At 43.5% G+C, this 16,041-nt stretch overlaps 1 pseudogene; it reads right to left on the reverse strand.

Annotated features, from left to right (window-relative positions):
* Nucleotides 1–204: 204 nt before the first annotated feature.
* LOC148152273 (uncharacterized) overlaps nt 205–16,041 on the reverse strand; it is an 82,925-nt pseudogene continuing 67,088 nt past the window's right edge.

Here is a 16,041-nt window from a genome sequence, read left to right on the forward strand (position 1 = left end):
GTAATGAGTGTGGTGTCATTACCAGAACAGTAACTATTACATAGTGTGATGATGCTGACTGTTAGCAGATTGTTCCCTGAACGGCTCTGTCTGTCTGTGAGAATTCCAAGAAGGGATTCAGGTATCTTGTCCATAATTCTTATTTTTTTATTGGCTAGAGGTACAGATTTTATGTCATGCAAAACATCAAGGCAACTGGGGTAATGTACCCAGTAGGTAGAGGCAGCCATAGAGGACATGTTGAGTAGAGAATGTTCACAGAAGGAAGGGGCTGTGTTCAACAATTCGCCCGAGGGAGTTACTGTAAAATGCTTTTGGAGAGGTTGTCAACCAGGAATGGGGGTTTGGCCAGGCTGTTGCAGATGGGTCTTAATCTGCTTAACTGTTCCTCATCGTATTCAGGATTTTGGCCACAGTTTGAACAGTTTCTGTCCTAGGTCCCATCGGGGATGAACTCAATGAACTCTGGAGTGGTGGAGATAACACATGGCTCTCTCAATCGCAGCCGCTGGGCTGCAGCACCTCTGCCAATTGGTCTGTCACTGTTCGAGCTGTGAAGCTTTACCCTCCTATCTTCTGTCTGTCCCAGGCTCCTCAATTCCTTGTCATTCCCGGGAATTTTCTGCAAAATTCTCCTCGTCTTGTACCTGACGGGGATGAACTTCTTCCCAAAGTTACCACTTCGAAACACGAAAGGTCTCAGGGCTTCTCTCACAAATGGTCTGTGTGTCTCTAGCTCCAGATCCACGTCGAGCAGTTGGAAGACTGGCCTGAGCTGTTTCCTGGGGAATTGGCTCGGCTTCAACCTTTGAATGGAAGTAACATTCCCAAACTCATCAAAGGTCACGCTGTTGTTTAACGGTAGTCGACTGTGCTGGATTTTGAGAACATTCTGGAAATAGGATGTCATTCTGTAAATCTCACAGGGAGGGGGAGGGAGCTCTTCAATACAGGGTGGAGAGTCGAATTGTTGGAACAAATCCTTTTCTGTCTCAGCCAAAGACTTGGTAATGTCCTTCAGCTTGGTTGAACTGAGAGCTCCCCGATGGGGCTTATATCTGTGTCTTTTCTTCAGGACTTTGGGCTGTGTTTGTGGTTCATCTGGTATTGCCAATTCCTCGGGTTTCTCAGCTTCAATAACTTCATCAGGTTTCTGATGGGAAAACACAAGAACAAAATGGTTACCAGAAATGGACAGGTTACTCACTTTTTTTTAAATAATACTCAACTACACAATCCAAATTGTAGTCAAATATGTCACCATGCTTTAGGAATGATATGAAGACACAGTGTCTCAGGAGACCCAGGTTCAAGTCCTACCTACACCAGAGATGTGTAATAATATCCTCCTGAACACATCGATTAGAAAACTGGTTCATAATAAATAAAAGGATATGAAAGCTTTGGAAAGAATGGGGGGGGGGGGGGGGTGCAGTTCACAGTTATGTAGACAAACAGACACACCAAGTTATAGGAGAAAGCGAGGTCTGCAGATGCTGGAGATATCAGAGTTGAGAGTGTGTTGCTGGAAAAGCACAGCAGGTCAGGCAGCGTCTGAAGAGCAGGAAAATCAACATTTCGGGTGGGAGCCCTTCATCAGGAATTCCTGCCTGACCTGCTGTGCTTTTCCAGCAACACACTCTCGACACCAGGTTATAATCCAACAGGTTTATTTGGAAGCACTAGCTTTCGGAGCGCTGCTCCTTCGTTATGCAGATGCTACCTGGTGAAGGAGCAGCGCTCCGAAAGCTAGTGCTTCCAAATAAACCCGTTGGACTATAACCTGGTGTTGTGTGAATTTTAACTTTGTCCACCCATTGGCTCCTCCACATTATAGACAAATAGGATAGACCGAACGGATGTAATTAGAGTGAACTAGAGGCCATATGTGAGGAGGAAGAGATTTTGAGGTAATCTAAGAAAGAATATTTTTCACCCAGAGGCTGGTAGAACCATCTGGATGAGCACTTAGAATGTCAGGGTCCATAGTAGGCTATGGACCGAGAGCCCGTAAATGGGATTAGTCTCATACCGAGTCATTCTCTTCTTCTGTATTTTTAATTGTGGACTGAATAGGAAAAGCATAATTCGAAAAACCAAAGATTGCTGAAGGATTGCGACACTTTGTGGTCAGCAGGTAACCTGACTGTCATCAAGGGATTTTTAAACAAAGCTGAGTAACTTCGTTCAAAAGGTCATGAATCTGTGAAAGTCTCTATCCCAGAGTGTAGTGAACATCAGGACATTGAATAAATCTAAAGAGGAGACAGACCGAACAGCTGTTGGTTCGAGCAGTAGTTGAGGATTTGCAGATGCATTGGAACCGAGGGATGTGTACAAATGGAGATTGAGCTGGCAAACCTAGCTGATTGGTCTGTGTGCCAGTGAACAGTTATCGATGACAAAGGCCTTCTGCCCACCTGATTGGTTCCCAGGTAGGTAAACAGCTTGCAGCTGCAAACGGGTTAGGGAGAAGACATAAGATCTCCACAAGCTCAGGAACTCTCTCTGTTCTCTTAACTTGAAGAAAACCAGTTAATAGCTTCTTCAGCAGTTAGGGTGAACTTTTAATAAATCATAGACCTTTATAAATATAAACCAGTCAGCTTGTGCTTCCTGCAAACAAGTGATACCAACTTTTAAAGTGTTTGGACTCACCTTTAGAATTAATGTTTCTTTGTGGGCACCACTAATAGATATTTGTTTGTCGGTTTGTAGATTGTTTTGCAATCCTGCAAGGTTCTGGAATTTTATTTTAAGCATCCATAGCTTAAAGGAGGAGATTTTTAAAAAGTTTCATTTTGAGTTTTGAACAGTCCTACAGAAGTCTTGGCTGAAGATTGGTCTCCCCGGGTTAGAGAATTTCACAGATGCATGACCTTTTGAGAGAGGTCATTCCTCCTCACCTTCATTTTAAAGGAAAGAAGTGAGGAAAGGGGTCAGAGGAGGTTTTCTAAATTGATTCTCTGAATGAGTGGGTTGTCTTATGGGGAAAGGTTGGCCTTGTTTTCACTTGAATTTAGGAGGGTGGGGGGGGAGGGGTGACTTGTTTGAACACTCAGAATAGTCTAAACACGGTGGATGTGTAAAGGACTTTTCATCTTACACGTCAGTCCAGAAATAGGACAGAACTGAGGAGAATGTTTTTTCTCTGAGGGGGTTATGCAATATTGGAACTTTGCCTTAGAAGGTTGTGAAGATGGGGTTCAAAGGATATTGTTTAGATTGGGGATGGACAGATTCATATTATGCTGTGGAATGAAGAGTAACCAGAGGTAGCTAGGAATGTGGAATTTGAAACTCAAACAGAGGCACAATGACTGATAGAGTAGGTTCGAGGTGCCAAATGGTGTATTTCTGCTCCTGTTTTGTAAGTCTGTATGCCTGCCCATCAGATATCAGAAAAGCATTAAAAACATAGACAGTCAGTGCCTCCAGCCCGCTCCACATTATTGCTGATAACTGAGCTACAAGGTTCCAGATAATCACACTTAGCCTCTGAGTGAAGATATTTCATCTCACTTCAGTCTGAAATATCTTGCTCCTTACTGTGAGACAATATGTTTTTGTTCCAGACTCTCCACAGCCCCTACCCTGCTAAGGTCTCTCAAAACTGAAAATGTGTTGCTGGAAAAGCGCAGCAGGTCAGGCAGCATCCAAGGAGCAGGAGAATCGACGTTTCGGGCATGAGCCCTTCTTCAGACTGAAGAAGGGCTCATGCCCGAAACGTCGATTCTCCTGCTCCTTGGATGCTGCCTGACCTGCTGCGCTTTTCCAGCAACACATTTTCAGCTCTGATCTCCAGCATCTGCAGTCCTCACTTTCTCCTCGAAGGTCTCTCAAAACCATGTTTCACCTCTCCTAAACTCCAGTGAATTAATCTTTCACTCTGATTCCTGAGTTCAGTAGGTTTAGCGTCAACCTAATCATCTCTCAAAAGAAAGTGCAGCATTCTTTTGGTGAGGAGAAAAAAAAGCTAAGCAGTAATCACCAAAGTCCTGAGTAGAGCAAGGCTTTCTTACTCATAATCTAACCCAATTACAACAAAGGGCCAAATACTGTTTACATTTTCAATTTTGTTTGTTGTACCCACAGTTTTGTGTACCCATGGGTTCGTGTACATGCAAGGTTGCGTACTCGCAGGTTTGTGTCCCCGCAGATTTTAGTGCGTGCCGATTTGTGTACCTGCAAGTTTGTGTACGCACAGGTTTGTGAACGCGCAGGTTTGTGTATGCACAGGTTTGTGAACGCGCAGGTTTGTGTACCTGCAGGTCTGTGTACTTGCAGGTTTGTGTACGCGCAGGTTTGCTCACTCACAGGTTTGCATACCCATGGGTTTGTGTACGTGCAGGTTTCTTTACTCACAGGTTTGCGTACCCGCAGGTTTGTATACCCGCAGTTTTGTGTACCTGCAGTTTTGTGTACCTGCAGGATTGTGTACCCGTAGGTTTGTGTACTCACAGGTTTATCTACACGCAGGTTTGTGTACTCTCAGGATTGTTGTAGCTGCAGGTTTGCAGAACAAATTCCTCTGAACATCAACATTTGACAGTTCTGACATTATTTGCTTGGGTAGGAGTAATAGAAAAACAATCTCATTTTCTCCCACATTATGATCGATCTGCTATCTTTGGCCCATTCACGCAATGTATCTTTGTCCCATTGTAGCCTCTTAGTCCTCCACCTCACAGCTTAGAGCTCCATCTAGTTTTGTATAGACAGCAAATTGGATATATTACACCCAGTTCCTCCTTCCAAGCCATTAATAGCTGAGAGCTTGGCACTGATCTTTGCGTTACCCAGCTAGTAACCCTAAAAAAAAATGTTTAATCATTATCTGTTTTCTCTCCATTAACCATTCCTTAACCCATGGTAACATATTACACTCAACCTCTTACTTAAGTGACCAGGTCACAAATGTTTCTGTTCGGCAACTTTCACCCATTCACTGGATGTGATTCACTCCTTACTTTTCTGAGACACACAGACACAAGCAAACTCACTGTCTTTTCTCACTCGACTCAAAGGAAACGAAAAACTTATTAGCATGAGATTGGAACACAAAGAGTCAGAAGATCTCACAGTACAATGGCCCTTCAGCCCTTTGAATCTGTACTGACCTATGATCACTAATCCCACTTTCCAGCACTTGTCCTGTAGCCTTGAATGTTATGGCATTTTAAGCATTCATCAAAGGACTTTTTAAAGGTTGTGAGGTTTCTCACCTCAGCTACCTTCCCCAGGTAGTGTATTCCAGACCACCACCCTCTGGGGTGAAAATTCATCTTCTTAAATCCTTTCTAAACCTCCCGCCCTTGATCTGAAAAATTTTCCCTCTCATTATTGATACTGTAACTAAGGGGAACAGCTGCTTTCTATCCATCATACCCCTCACAATCTTCTCTGCTCCAAATATAACAATCTTAGCTTACAGGGAGACAGTGAGGTCTGCAGATGCTGGAGATCAGAGTTGACAGTGGGATGCTGGAAAAGTACAGCAGGTCAGGCAGCATCCGAGGGGCAGGAAAATCGACGTTTCGGGCCAGAGCCCATCATCAGGAATGAGGCTGGGAATCTCTGGGGTGGAGAGATAAATGGGAGGGGGTGGGGCTGGGGAGAAGGTAGCTGAGAGTGTAATAGTCGGATGGAGGTGGGGGTAAAGGTGATAGGTCAGAGAGGAGGGTGGAGCGGATAGCTGGGAAGGAAGATGGACAGATGGGACAGGTCATGAGGATGGTGCTGAGCTGGAAGGTTGGAACTGGGGAAAGGTGGGGAGAGGGGAAATGAGGAAATTAGTGAAGTCCACAGTGATGCCCTGGGGTTGAAGGGTTCCAAGGCAGAAGGTAAGGTGTTCATCCTCCAGGAGTCGGGTGGTGAGGGAGTGGCTGAAGAGCTTCAGGGCAGAGGAGAGGGACTCACTGAGATCTTTGTATAGAGAGATGGGGAACGTCTTCAAGGTAGGAACCTTGGAAAAGGCTACACAGTAAGGTTGAAATCAACTAGGAGACAGTGAGGTCTGCAGATGCTGGAGATCAGAGGTGAGAGTGTGTTGCTGGAAAAGCACAGCAGGTCAGGCAGCATTCGAGGAGCAGGAAAATCAACACTGCGGGCCAGAGTCCTTCATCAGGAATGAAGGGGGTGGCTTCATCATTCCTGATGAAGGGCTCTGGCCTGAAACATCGATTCTCCTGCTCCTCAGCTGCTGCCTGACCTGCTGTACTTTTCCAGCAAGACACTCTCACCTCTGATCTCCAGCATCTGCACTGTCTCCCAGTTGATTTCAACCTTACTGCGAAGCCTCTTCCAAAGATGCCTACCTTGAAGAAGTTCTCCTCCTCTCTGTACAAAGATCTACAAAGAAAGAGGATTCTGGGTAATCCAAGATGGAGGACAGGAAAACTTTCTGGATGTAACAGCTGCTCCTTTTTTGAGGTATTTTAGGTGGAGGTGATTTCCTCGAATTCCAGGAGCAGCAATTACTGTTTTATATGCTGTTGCATTGTTTTGTAACTTTGTAAAAAAAAGTCAAAACAACAGCAGTTTTAAAAGGGAGAAGAAGAGAAGAAGAGACAAAGGAAGCACAGCATGAGGTCAGTGCAGGAGACAGAGAGAGAAAGAAACTGACATCACAATGTACCTGCACAGTTACTGCCTTTGCTCTTTGAATTCACGTATCGCTGGACATTGGAGTGCGTCTGGGAAAATTAACAAACAGTGAAATTCACAACTGATCTTGAAGGAACTATTTGGATGAAGTTCACAGCACAGAATCAGATAAGTGAATTGTTTTAAGTGTGGCCTACAGAAAGACTGCAGTAGTGAGTAGAGTGGGTTCTTTCTTGATTATATGTTTTTTGAGATATGTCTCTTGATTAAACTTAAAATATAAGCCAAAACTATTAATTTAACCTGGGGCAGTGTTTTGTAGAGGAATAAGACGGTGTTACTTTCTGGGTCTGTAGATTGTGAAGGAGCCTAAATGGCCTTTATTAGAGTGATATGTGCTTCTTGTCAGATGTGGGAGTTTAAAACGGGTGACTGTGGATTATATCTGCAATAAATGCTGTTGGTTGTGAATCTTATCAGATTGAATGGATCAGTTGGAGAGACAGAAGCAATGAGGAATTTGAAACAGCAATAGATGGATGGCAGTTATAAGAAGGAGGGAAAGTCTCAGACACAGTCACATAGATGGGTTAATGCAGAAAAGGTAAGAGAGGTAGGCAGCTAGTGCAGGAGTGTGGCTATACCCTCAAAAAAGTATGCTATTTTGGAAAATGTAGGGGGTGATGGATTCGAAGGGGAACGTAGCACAAATAGCCAAGTTTCTGGTATTGAGACTGGCTCTAATGCAACGAGGGATACAGGGAGGTAGTGAGGAAAGAGATCAATCTGAGAGTGGTACAGTTAAGAACACAAGCGAGTCAAACAGTCAGGGCAGGCAGGGACAACGTAGGACTAATAAATTAAACTGCATTTATTTCAATGTAAGAGGCCGAACAGGGAAGGCAGATGAACTCAGGGCATGGTTAGGAACATGGGACTGGGATATCATAGCAATTACAGAAACATGGCTCAGGGATGGGCAGGACTGGCAGCTTAATGTTCCAGGATGCAAATGCTACAGGAAGGATAGAAAGGGAAGCAAGAGAGGAGGGGGAGTGGCGTTTTTGATAAGGGATAGCATTACAGCTGTACTGAGGGAGGATATTCCCCGAAATAAATCCAGCGATGTTATTTGGATGGAACTGAGAAATAAGAAAGGGATGATTGCCTTATTGGGATGGTATTATAGACCCCATAATAGCCAGAGGGAAATTGAGAAACAAACTTGTAAGGAGATCTCAGCTATGTGTATGAATACTAGGGTGGCTATGGTAGGGGATTCTAACTTTCCAAACATAGACTGGGACTGCCATAGTGTTAAGGGTTTAGATGGAATTTGTTAAGTTCCTACTAGAAAATTTTCTGATTCAGAATGTGGATGTACCTACTAGAGAAGGTGCAAAACTTGACCTACTCTTGGGAAATAAGGCAGGGCAGGTGACTGAGGTGGGGGAGCACTTTGGGGCCAGCGACCATAATTCTATTAGAGTTAAAATAGTGATGGAAAAGGATAGACCAGATCTAAAAGTTGAAGTTCTGAATTTGAGACAGGCCAATTTTGACGGTATTAGGCAAGAACTTTCAAAAGCTGATTGGGTGCAGATGTTCAAAGGTAAAGGGGACAGCTGGAAAATGGGAAGCCTTCAGAAATGAGATAACTAGAGTCCAGGGAAAGTATATTCCTGTCAGGGTGAAAGCAAAGGCTGGTAGGTGTAGGGAATGCTGGATGACTAAAGAAATTGAGAAAAAGAAGGAAGCATTTATAAGGTATAGACAGGATAGACCGACTGAATCCTTAGAAGAGTATAAAGGCAGTAGGAGTATACTTAAGAGGGAAATCACGAGGGCAAAAAGGGGACATGAGATAGCTTTAGCAAATAGAATTAAGGAGATTCCAAACGGTTTTTACAAACACGTTAAGGATAAAGGGGTAACTAGGGAGAGAATAGGGCCCCTCAAAGGTCAGCAATGCAGCCTTTGTGTGGAGCCACAGAAAATGGGGGAGATACTGAGTATTTTGCATCAGTATTTACTGTGGAAAAGGGCATGGAAGATATAGAATGTAAAGAAATAGATGGTGACATTTTGCAAAATGTCCAGATTACAGAGGAGAAAGTGCTGGATATCTTGAAACGGTTAAAGGTGGATAAATCCCCAGGACCTGATCAGGTGTACCCTAGGACTCTGTGGGAAGCTAGAGAAGTGATTGCTGGACCTCCTGCTGAGATATTTGTATAATCGATAGTCACAGGTGAGGTGCCGGAAAACTGGAGATTGGCTAACGTGGTGCCACTATTTAAGAAAGGTGGTAAGGACAATCCAGGGAACTATAGACCAGTGAACCTGATGTCGGTGGTGGGCAACTTGTTGGAGGGAATCCTGAGGGACAGGATGTACATGTATTTGGAAAGGCAAGGACTGATTAGGGATAGTCAACATGGCTTTGTGTGTGGGAAATCATGTCTCGTAAACTTGACTGAGTTTTTTGAACAAGTAACAAAGAGGATTGATAAGGGTAGAGCGGTAGACGTGATATATATATGGACTTCAGTAAGGCATTCAACTAGGTTCCCCATGGGAGACTGATTAGCAAGGTTAGATCTCATGGAATGCAGGGAGAACTAGCCATTTGGATACACAACTGACTCAAAGGTAGAAGACAGAGGGTGGTGGTGGAGGGTTGTTCTTTAGACTGGAGGCCTGTGACCAGTGGAGTGCCACAAGGATCGATGCTGGGTCCTCTACTTTTTGTCATTTACATAAATGATTTGGATGCGAGGATAAGAGGTACAGTTAGTAAGTTTGCAGATGACACCAAAATTGGAGGTGTAGTGGACAGCGAAGAGGGTTACCTCAGATTACAACAGAATCTGGACCAGATGAGCCAATGGGCTGAGAAGTGGCAGATGGAGTTTAATTCAGATAAATGCGAGGTGCTGCATTTTGGGAAAACAAATCTTAGCAGGACTTATACACTTAATGGTAAGGTCCTAGGGAGTGTTGCTGAACAAAGAGACCTTGGAGTGCAGGTTCATAGCTCCTTGAAAGTGGAGTTCCAGGTAGATAGGATAGTGAAGAAGGCGTTTGGTATAGTTTCTTTTATCGGTTAGAGTATTGAGTTGGGAGTCATATTGCGGCTGTACAGGACATTGGTCTCCTTTATATCGGAAAGATGTTGTGAAACTTGAAAGGGTTCAGAAAAGACTTACAAGGATGTTGCCAAGGTTGGAGGATTTGAGCTATAGAGAGAGGCTGAATAGGCTGGGGCTGTTTTCCCTGGAGCGTCAGAGGCTGGGGGGTGACCTTATAGAGGTTTGCAAAATTATGAGGGGCATGGATAGGGTAAATAGACAAAGTCTTTTCTCTGGCGTCAGGGAGTCCAGAACTAGAGGGCATAGGTTTAGGGTGAGAGGGGAAAGATATAAAAGAGACCTAAGGGGCAACTTTTTCACACAGAGTGTGGTATGTGTATGGAATGAGCTGCCAGAGGATGTTGTGGAGGCTGGTACAATTGCAACATTTGAAAGGCATTTGGATGGGTATATGAATAGGAAGGGTTTGGAGGGATATGGGTCGGGTGCTGGCAGGTGGGTCTAGATTGGGTTGGGTTGAAGAAGTTCCCCATCTCTCTATAGAATCTACCTTCAGGCACAGCAGATAAGGGACAAAAATGAGAAAGGGACAGTCAACACAAGACTGATAGTGTTGTACTTAAATGCACATGAAACAAGGTAAATGAGCTTATAGTGCAGACTGAAATTGATGTTGTATTACAGAGACATAGCTGCAACGGGATTCTGGATGGGAACTGCATATCCAAGGATCCACATCCTATCGAGAGGACAGGCACATGGATAGCGGAGATGAGTTATCTTGTCAGTAAGAAATTAAATTAAATCAATAGCAAGAAATGATATAGAGCTGGAAGGTATAGAATCTGTTTAGGCAGAGTTGAGGAACTAATGAGAAGGCCCTGGTGGGAGTTGTGTACAGGCGTCCTAAAAGTCCTCAGGATGTGGGGCAGAAAAATAAATCAGGAGATAGAAAAGGTATATAAGAAAGGCACAATTACAAAAAACATGAGGGACTTCAATACGCAGGTGGACTGGGAAAATCAGGTTGGTAGAGGATATCAAGAAAAGGAACTTATGAAAAGTCTATAAGATGTTATTGTGGAGCAGCTTGTGGTAGACCCAGTAGGGAACAGGCAATTCTGGATGTCATGATGTGTAATGAGGCAGACTTGATTAGGGACCTGGAGGTGAAGGAACCCCAAGGGGGCAGTGACTATGAAATGATACTACTCACCCTGCACTGAGAGAGAAGAGTGAATCAGATGTAACGGTATTACAATTAAGTGAAGATAACTACAAAGTCGTTGGGAAGGAGCTGGCCACCTAGCAGGGATGATGTGGAGCAGCAATAGCAGAGGTTTCTGAAAGTAATTTGGGAGGCACAGCAGAAATTCATCCCAAGGAAGGAAAAAGCAGACTAAGGGTGGATGAAGTAACTGAAAAGGGAGGCCGGGGACCTCACAAAGGTAAAAGTAAAAGCAAAACAATGTGGTGAAGTTTAGTGGGAAATCAGAGGATTGGGAAGTCTTTAAAAGCCAGCAGAGGAGAACTAAAAAAAATCAATACTGGGGTAGAAAATGAAATGAGAGTAAGCTAGCTAGTAATAAAAATATTACAAGAGGTTTTTTTTAGATATCTAAAAGTTAAGAGAGGCAAAAGTGGACATTGGACCACGGAAAATGAGGCTGGATAAAGTAGCAATAGAGAACAAAGAAATGGTGGAGAGTCAGGAGGCAGAAGGGAGTGCACTGGCTATCACTAAAGAGAAGGTGCTGAGGAAACTGAAAGATCTGAAGGCAGATAAATACCCAGACCAGATGGACTACAGCCCAAAGTTGAAGGAGCCAGTTGAGGAGATTGCAGAGGCATCATTGGTGGTGATTTTTCAAAAAATCACTGGAGTCAGGGAGGGTCGCAGAGGACTGGAAAGTGACTGGAAAGAATATAACATCCCTGTTTAAGAAGTGGGGGGAGGCAGAAGACAGGAAACTATCCACTGGTTAGTAAGATTTTGGAGTCCATCATTAAGAATGAGAGTGCAGAGTACTTGGAATTACATGGTAAAATAGGGAGGAGTCAGCATGGCTTCATCAAGAGGAAGTCACGCCTGAAAAATCCATTCGAATTCTTTGAGGAGGTAATGAGCAATTTAGACAAAAGAGCCAGTGGGTGTGATCTATGTGGAGTGCTTTGACAAGATGCTACACAGCAGACTGCAAAACAAGGTAAGAGCTAATTGTGTTAGGAACAAGATACTGGTGTGAATAGAGGATTGACTGCCTGGCAGAAGGCAGAGAGTGGGAATAAAGGGGTCTTTTTTGGGCTGCAGCCAGTGACTACTGGAGTTCTGCAGGGATCAGTGTTGGGCCTACAACTTTTCACAATAACAATATGGACAAAGGAACTGAGGGCCATTGTTGATGAGTTTGCAGATGGTTTAAAGATTGGTTGAGGGACAAGTAGTGTTGAGGAAACAGAGAGGCTGCAGAAGGACTTGGACATGCTAGGTGAGGGGGCAATGAAGTGGCAGAGGCAATACAACGTGAGAAAGTGTGGGGTTATGCATTTTGGTAGGAAAAATAGAGGCGGAGAATATTTTCTAAATGAGGAAAGGCTTCTGAAATCTGAAGCACAAAGGAACTTGGGAATCCTAGTTAAGGATTCTCTAAAGGTTAAATGATGAGTGATAGTCAACATGGCTTTGTGTGTGGGAAATCATGTCACACTAACTTGATTCAGTTTTTTGAAGTGACAAAGGTTATTGACGAGGGCAGAGAGGTTGATGTGACCTCTATGGACTTCAGTAAGGCATTCACAAGGTTCTGCAATGTAGCCTGGTTAACAAGGTTAGATCACATGGAATCCAGGGAGAGCTAGGCGTTTGGACACAAAATTGGCTAGCAGGTAGCAGATAAAGAGTGGTGGTGGGAGGATTCAGACTGGAGGCCTGTGACCAGTCGTGTACCGCAAGGATTTGGATGTGAATATAGAAGGTATAGTTAGTAAGTTTGCAGATGGCACCAAAAATTGGTGGTACAGTGATCAGTGAACAAGGTTATCTCAGAGTACAATGGGACCTTTATCAGATGGACCGAGGAGTGACAGATGGAGTTTAACTGAGATAAATACTTCACACAGAGGGTGGTGGGTGTCTGGAATGCATTTCCAGCAGAGGTGATAGAGGCAGGCACGGTAGATTCATTTAAGATGTATCTGGACAGATGCATGAGTAGGTGGGGAGCAGAGGGATACAAGATGCTTAGAAATTGGGCGGCAGGTTTAGACAGCACATTTGGATTGGCTCAGGCTTGGAGGGCCAAAGGGCCTGTTCCTGGGCTGTAAATTTTCTTTGTTCTTTGTTCTAAATGTGAGGTGCTGCATTTTGGAAAGGCAAATCAGAACAGGACTTATCCACTTAATGGTAAGGTCCTGAGGAGTGTTGTTGAACAAAGAGACCTTGAAGTGCAGGTTCATAGCTCCTTGAATGTAGAGTCACAGGTAGACAGGACAGTGAAAAAGGCATTTGGTATGCTTGCCTTTAAGGGTGAGTGAATTGAATATAGGAGTTGGGAGGTCATCTTGTGGCTATACCAAACATTGGTTAGGCCACTTATGGAACACTGCATTCAGTTATGGTCTCCCTGCTTTCGGAAAGATGTGAAACTTGATTTACAAGTATGTTGCCAGGGTTGGAGGGTTTGAACTATAGGGAGAGTCTGAATAGGCTGGGACTGTTTTCCCTGGAACATCGGAGGCTGAGGGATGACGTTATAGAGATTTATAAAATCATGAGGGGCATGGATAGGGTGAATAGTCAAGGTCTTTTTTTCCCAGTGTAGGCGAGTCCAAAACTAGAGAGCATAGGTTTAGGGTGAGAGGAGAAAGATTTAAAAGGGACGTAAAGTGGCAACTTTTCCATGCAGAGGGTGGTGCATGTACAGAATGAGCTGTGAGAGGAAGTGGTGGAGGCTGGTATAATTACAATATTTAAAAGGCATCTGGATGGGTGTATGAATAGGAAGGGTTAGAGGGATTTGGATCAAATGCTGGCAAATGGGACTAGATTAATTTAGGATATCAAGATGGCATGGATGAATTAGACCAAAGGGTCTGTTCCCGTGCTGTACATCTCTATGACTGAATGACATGTGTACTAGAGGGAGGGCAGTGGAGGTTCACTAGACTGATGGCAGGACCATCTTATGAGGAGAAATTGTTTTGACAGGGTCGATATTCACTAGAGTTTAAAACTATGTGAAGGGATTTGATTGAAATGAAGAAAATACCAACAGGACTAGATAGAGTAGACCGTTGTAGGGAAGTCCATAACCAGGGACACAGTCTCAGGATACAGGGTAGACTATTTAGGACTGAGAAGAGAGAACATGTTTTCAATTAATGGGTAATGAACCTATTGAATTTGTTACTAAAGGAGGCCAGGTCACTGAGAATATTCAAACGAGAGATAGATACATCTTTAAATATTAAAGGCATCAAAGGAGAAAGTGGGCATTGAGATCGAGGATCAGCCATGATCCTGGTGGAGGGTGGAGCATGCTTGAGGGGCTGAATGGCATAATCCTGCCCCTGGCTTCTATTTAAGATTCTCCGGAGGCTCGACAGGGAGCTGTGGAGAGAGGTCATTTCCCATTTTGAGAATTTAGGACGAGGGGGTATAAACTCAGAATTATGGTTTCGCCCATTAAACACAGAGATGAGGAAGAATTTCTCCTCTCAGATGGCAATGAATCTGAATGAATGATTTGTCACGTATATTGAGAGAGATAACAGCGAAAAGTGATGCACAATTTTGAGGTATGAAATTGTGGGATATAGGTAAAGCAGTGTTGTTTCTGCAGCCATAATTGCTTCTGCAAGGTGATGAACTAACCTACACCATTGTATAATTGCTTCAGCCAAAAGCTGAGTTAGCTAAAACGTGCATACAAAGATGAAACTATATAAAGGGAATACATAATTGCTTCTGCAAGGTAATGAACTAACTTACCCAATTGTATAATTTTTTCAGCCAAGAGCTGAGTTAGCTAAAACGTGCATGCAAACAATGGAATATGTTACAGACAAATAGGTAAGGAGGGAAAGAACATTGAATTATGCCACCTTGGCATATTGCCTCCACGTAGGCATCAGAACGAGCCAAGTTAGCTGCAAATAAGGGATAAAACAAATAAGAGTAAGGGTCGCCAGGCTTAAAGTAGTGGGAGAAGTAAACAAGGGCGGAGCGCAGCTAGGCAGGGGCAGAACACAATAAGGAATAGTGATAGGTTTGACACGTAATATGCTAGGCCAATTAAGTAAACGGGGAAGTACCAAGAGAGGCTCAATTAAATTGTATAAATTGTGGAGTAATTTTTGGATCGGTGTGCCTACTTGTTAGACCGGTCTTGCAAGAACTTTTCAATAAAAGTTTGCTGCTTCAGCATTTGACTCGGACTGAAATTTATTGATACATGAGCTTTGTTTCTCACAAAAGAATAAAAGTAAAGTGCTTAAATAGAGTTCAGCTTCCTTGGTCTGGGTCCCCAACACAGCTCTCGTGTTAGAAACGAAAATCGCTTCTCAATAATCGCTCTAGACAAATTCAGGAAAACAAAGTTTTATTAACAAGTCAAGTCTGCAGAGTCGGGCACCCTTAAAGAAAAAAGGCGCGCTGAGGCTTACAAAGTCTTCATTATATATAGCACAAGTCCCTCCTCTCCTTGGCTCCAACAAGCCATGAGGTTCACATTCTTAAAAACATCATTATTTTTATCACAAAGTCTGCAACAAAAGGCTCCAGAGTCTCCAAAGTTTGTTGTTTTTCTCACCCTGTAGTCTTATCAGTCAAAGGCTTTAATCTGAAACAGATGTCTCAAGTCGTTCTCCCATCCTGGAGTCTTATCAGTCAAGGACTTATCCTTCCCTGCTGTGTGAATGGCTTCATCAATCAAGAGCCTGCTTGTTTTTACTATCGCTCACAAATTGTCAGCATTCTGCACAATTTAAACTATTCTACTTTTGAGTATATAAAATGGTTGTTAGAAAAGAAACAAAAGTTTTGTCTTTTATTATAGATCAGTCTGTGGTCCAGGCACATCTTAAAGTTTAAACCGAAATTACCTCTCACATCTAGGAATTCTGCAAGATGCCCGCTCTGGGCCAACCGCAGTTGGGACGCCAACTGTGGGTCCCAGCTCTCTCGATGGTTTCTCACACTCCCTATTTCCCATTAGGGACAGACCCTGCTCCTGGGGTTTCCTTCAGCTTGGCTTCTGGTCCATTTCCTCCGAATATCAACTGCTTTTCCGAAATCTTTGGAATGATTATAGTATCTTCAATATGTTAGGATTCAGGTCAACCA

The sequence above is a fragment of the Chiloscyllium plagiosum genome, unplaced genomic scaffold (assembly GCF_037043375.1).
Source record: "Chiloscyllium plagiosum isolate Xiang-an unplaced genomic scaffold, Cpla_swu_hap1 HiC_scaffold_1, whole genome shotgun sequence".
NCBI lineage: Eukaryota > Metazoa > Chordata > Chondrichthyes > Orectolobiformes > Hemiscylliidae > Chiloscyllium > Chiloscyllium plagiosum.